Here is a 6,000-nt window from a genome sequence, read left to right on the forward strand (position 1 = left end):
CCCTCCATGTGGAACCAAAGGGCTGAGAGACTACTTGAGAACAATCACATTTCATTTTCAGATCTAACAGTCACAGCGAGAAAACCAAAGAAAAAAAACCTAAGTAGAACATCTGTGGGGGAAAATGTCAGACTTACAGAATGTTTCAATTCTTTCTTTCATAGTTTTATTTTTCAGTGTGACAGATTTCTGCAGCTCAACAATATATTTCATAGTAGCTCGAAAATGGAATTGGTAACATTTGAGAATGGTGCTGTAGATGAGTGCTTGTTCGCTCCTGAAGCAGAATTTCATAACTTTCAATATCACATTTTAGATACAATTAAGCAAAGCGAGCGAGCACAACAATAACACTCACAACCCAATCTATTGGTAGCATATTGAGTAAAAACATTTGAATTCTCCTTGAATGCAGTGACACACTCTTTATGCATCCATAGGGCTTCACATCCACGATGTATTGGTCAGGGTCTGACACAATGTAGTTTTGTCAGATTTACACTCACATTGTCTGTAGAAGAAACCCGCTGGCTGTTTGACAATGGAGTATCATTTCAGAACTGATATAAAAAGAAAAGCAAGCATCTGAAGTCAGAAACCAGACAGCAGCTCAAAAATGGGGATGAAAAGAATTCTGCATCCAGTTTATTCAGCTTTACCACATCAACAAGTGGACTGCACAAAAGAAGAATGTTGTGATACGGAGTGATGCTCAGTCTTATGATTGCACATGAGTCCATTATTCAAAATACAACATACCTTGTGGCCGCATTGTGGTCCCACTGTCAGAGAGATTGTCTCCTGTACTGTTGATCTCCATGTTTGAGTGTTGAGCAGAGTTCCAAAATGGCTTCTCTTGAGTGAGGCTTCTGTTTTACCCTACTCCTATTTTCCACTGAATAATCATTTAAAGCAAGGTCATTTTGATCTTCTGCCTCAATAGGCCTCAATTAAATATTCATTCATTCTGATGTGGCCTCTTCAGCAGCATCTTTGGTATGTGTGTTACAGAGACAAAAGGCTTTGCTTTTAATTACACAAGCCTGGGCTTTTTCAAAGAGATCAGGCAACGTTATACGAAGTTAAACAATCTTTGCCACTGATCAATTGTTTTCAGTTTCTTTAGCTAGGATCAGGGATTTTGTCCTTGAACGTTGAAATAAAAACAGTTTATTTTGTTTCCAAGGTTTAATCAAACTACATCTTCAAAGCCTTTGTTAATTGATCTTGAATTCAGAAATTCATTTGCAGCTAAAACCTATTTGGTTTCTGTTGACAAGAAAACTAGTTTACGTTTATTCAGTCTAAAACTGTAACAACTTTGAATTAGATGAGTCTATGCCTCGTATATGTTTACATGATTTAGCAATACAAGGACAACGTGAATGAGCACAACACAATATCTGCACCAATTTATGGTCATTTTAGCATTGTATGGTGTTACCTCATAGAGCCTCAATATAACCAGCTACAGTCATTATCAGCATAGTGTATATCTGAGATCTCCTAAAGTGGTCACTGTAAAGAAAATTAACTTGTCATAGTAGGATAAGTGAATGTGTTACTCATGGCTGGGCTCTTAGTGTCAGTCAACACGCTTACATGTGCACTTGACAAAGTGTGACAGTGACAATAGAAATGTTAACAATGCACATAATTTTATTTTTCATAAAAGGCAAAAACACAGATTAAACATTTTCCTAAACAGAGTCATCCTGTCTCACTATAACTAGTGGAACTAGTTCAAAATGCAGGCTTTTTAATGCCATCATGCACACAGACTGATGTGGAGCTTTACCTGGTCCTATTTCTCAAATTTTGTACAGCATTGTTAAAAACGTGGAATAAACTGAAGTGAAGGTTACTCATGCTTTTGTTGATGCTGCTGCTGGTCCTCTACAGAAGTTATAGTGGACAAGAATCTACTTTATGAACGAAATTTAGTGCAAAAATTGTCTGGCTATTTTCTGGGCTTATTCATTCTTTACTGTGTTTCTTCGCTCCTTCCTCCTTGCAATGAAATCTTTTGTCAACTCCCTCCTTCCAGTTCAAGTTAACCTTCAACAAATAATAACCAACTGAAGTGACACTGCAGACGGCAAAGCTGCTATCGAGCTGGAGGGCTGCACACAAGCCTATTTGTGTGATGGTGAATACCCATAATCCTTCACTTTGCATGTGAGAACAACAAAGGCAAACACATATGTGCCACCAGGAATCTTGCAGCAAGTGTATATAAAAGTGAAGTATGAAATAAAGTGTATAACTTCTCCACCACACTCTCCTGCTTCATATTGTGGAGTTGCCTTATAAAACTGATAAACGTTCATTCTGTTCATAAAAGAAAAAGAAAGTAGGAAAATTTGTGTCCAGGAACACAAATCAAGACATGATGTTTAGTCGTAGTTTCACACTGTTCTCATTTATGGACTAATGCATGAGGGGAGGTGGAAGTGATTTCACACAGAGGGGGTGGAGCAGGCCCAAGGGGTCATTCTGATAAGGTCATTTCAACTGGCTGATAAATACTCGTACCATGAAGTACCAAAACAAAGTAAAATACAAGTAAAAGTTTGAAATGGCAGTGTTTCTTAAATAATAGCATGTAACCTACTTACGAATTACTTTAAAGTAATCACTAAAGAGAAATGGCCTCCATATGTCATATACTCTCATCAGTATAATGTCATTTTTACTCATGCATCATATAAAAGCAGTGTTTTGATGTTGTGATTGATGGAGGAGGCTGCAATAGGGATAATTTCCATCATGGTTTAATTTGCTGAGTATTTTAGTCTCAGAGTTCAAAGGGAAACTATCACATTGTTAGCTTTGTCCAACAACACCCGATTCTACAGAATTATCATGATTGTTTAAATGAAATGCAAGTCAGTCCACACATTTTAAAAGTAGACATCATGAAAAGTTGGTATTCTTTTTAAATGAAAAACGACATGTGAAGGACTAAAAGATGAAAAGTCAGTTGGGTTCAAATGTTTCAGCACCGAGGACAGTTCTCTGTGCTTTACAGTGTATGCACCCATTGACAACCAGTTCAGCACAACTGCACATAGACAGCTTCGGGCAGATCAGCTGTGCCGTATCACCAACATATCCGTCTTTAATGAGAATCACATAAAAAGAGCATTGACAGTGGTTTACAACATAACACAGGCCTATTCTAACACAACAGATAGTCTAGAAAATACCAGTCATTACACAGATAAATGCCAAAGTGTGGCACACATGAATTTTAATCTAATTTTGACTGATTTTTAATCCAACGTTGAAATTGCTCTACATTTGTGTAAGTGTAAGATGCAAGAGGAGAACAGAATCCAGCCTTGTCTATGAATTTTGTAATAGCTAACCCTAGCCACTTACTCTTATCTCCTAAACCTAACCAATTGCAGGCGAGAGAGGAAGTAAAAAAGTGAAAAAAACCCTGAAAAATATAGCCCAGGACATGATTTCATCTCATTATCTATCACTTTACAGTCTTGCCTGGCAGTGGTCAGCCACCAAAATCCTCCCAACCCATATCAAGGCCCTTTTGTCCAAGTCAGTAGTGTTTCAGAAACTGGCTACTGGTCCAACTAGCTGTGTAAAGTTGGTTTTACACCATTGGACAAACATGTACTGTCAAGCCTAATTCCCCATACAGTACAATATGAAACATAACTGCAGCCTTGCTGTTACATTTATTTATTTAATTTATCACTTGATTCAGGGCGTATCTGAGAGCACAGCAATTGAACAATAGGTCCACGGATGATTTGCACATGAATGATGTCTCTGAATGAGAGCGTGTTAGAGGAAGGCTGTCTCTCCATAGTCGGGCCAGCAAGGTTTGGTCCCCTTTGCCCCCACTCCAAGGGCCAGGTGAGATTTTCTGACACAAAGGGCCAAGTGAAAATCTGTTCAGCATGGACCTCTGAGACCCCTATTATGATGATGCTTTTGGGAGGATTTCGGTAGACATATATAAGAGCACAGAGTTGCTCCCATGCACAGCTTGGTGCCATGTTTTTATACATTGATGTCACATGTTTATTTGGCTTTGATCTTTAGATTGCAAGACTATATCTCATCTTTGTTCCACAAAACACATTGTAGCCTCAATTTCTGTGCGACAAGCTACAACCTTGAAGTCCCTTATGATGACTTTTTTTTAAAAATTTGGTCCGCAGTTGAATTACATTTCGGTATCAGTGTATATGCATTAAATGCATTACGCAGCCCCACATGTGGTACCCTGAGTAACACTGTTTTTCTTTTATATCAGTTCACACGTTTAGTATTTTAAAAAATATATATATATAAAAAACAGTGTTCAAGGGGACTATACTTAGTCCTTAAAACATCAACATGTTTATGCATTTGGCAGACACTTTTATCCAAAGCGACTTGTCCAAAAGGGGTCTTGCCCAAGGGCCCCTACTGGAGATAATACCTTTCATGCAGGGGATTTGAACCCAGGTCACCTACACAATAGGTGGCAATCTTACCACTACACATGTACAAAGTTTGTCTAAAAAAAACTTTTTTAAACCTCGTCCATGATGTTGAGATGATATCTGTGTAGGAAGCATACAATCTGTGTCTCACTCTGTATGTGTGAGGTTGCTTGCTGCAGTGTGGAACTGGGATCCCTTTATCATTCAGTGAGAATCTCATCAACCTACAGATTTTGAATATAGTGGGCTTATATATGTACTTATTCAGACCTTTTAGGCAATTAGAAAGAGGCCCACATTAAAACTGTGACAGATGTAATGAGAACCTATAATCAAACAGCTTTGAAGTAATGTTGACAACACAGAGCTAAAAAAAGTTATTTTCTTTATTTTTACACTTGCTATGTCACGTTTATGACTGGTATATGACCCATTCCATTGACATGTCACTTGATTAATGTTAAGTTGTACTAACAAAGATATATCATTCTATGTCAACTTTCTATTTCATTATCTCCATGAAATTCTATCAAAGTTTTTAGATATAAAAAAAAAGAAAGAATAATTTAGAATATCTTATTTAAGTGCACATAAGGAACAAAATTCCTGGAAAAAAAGATAGGGACTAATGACAAAGACACTTACCATACTGAGCGACACAATGAGTTCAGAATCACACATTGAAGTGTCCTAATCTAATTCCCACCTATAGTCCATTTCTGTGATCTTTCGGCTGCATAGATGAAAAGGTCTAGTCATACTGAGCTGTAACAAGAATACTCAAGCTGAAGGTCTGGTCAGAGAGCTCCAAATCTACATTGCCAGATTCCTGCTTAAGATGGTTAAGATCACATTATAATTAACCACATTTAAGATGAAGGGCAGAGTCCTTGCTTAGTTTTATTCCCATGATTGAGCCTCTCTTTCTCTCTTACAAATAGTCTTCTTCTGTCACTCTGTCCCTCCATCCCCATCTCTTGCTGTCCCTATTTTCAGTTGGGGTAATTAATATGGAAAGATGGAAAGGCATCATATTCTGCAAATTCCTATGAGATTGGCTTGCAAAAGCTGTTAAAGCCAAGTAGGCAAATTAGTATTCATACAGGTTTTCCAGTTGCAAGTCATTTTTTTCCTGAGGGACCGAGTGGTAGATTGGGACAGGCACTGCTCATCCTTGATTATGTGAGCAGAATGCCACCACTGAGCCAAAGCCCAGCAGAAAAAAAAGAAGAAAATTCCTTAGGCAGTAAATCAATTTTTGTGACCTGCTAAATGTAATTGACTACACTTTAATTCTTTAACCCTGTGTATGAGGCAGAAAACACATCCTGAGGTAGAATGATTACCAGCTATTATACAAAGCCATGGTTTCTGTATCGGTTAATAACCATTTACAGCAAAATTATACATAGAGCATGATTCAGAGGCAATAAACAATTGCTTTAATGCACTAGTCATGTCTTTGTTTAGTCAATCAACTGGATCTCAGAAAACCACCTATTATTCAAAATGGGAAAATGGCTTCGTAAAGAGTTTTTTTGCT

Source organism: Odontesthes bonariensis, chromosome 17, assembly GCF_027942865.1.
Source record: "Odontesthes bonariensis isolate fOdoBon6 chromosome 17, fOdoBon6.hap1, whole genome shotgun sequence".
Taxonomy (NCBI): Eukaryota; Metazoa; Chordata; class Actinopteri; order Atheriniformes; family Atherinopsidae; genus Odontesthes; species Odontesthes bonariensis.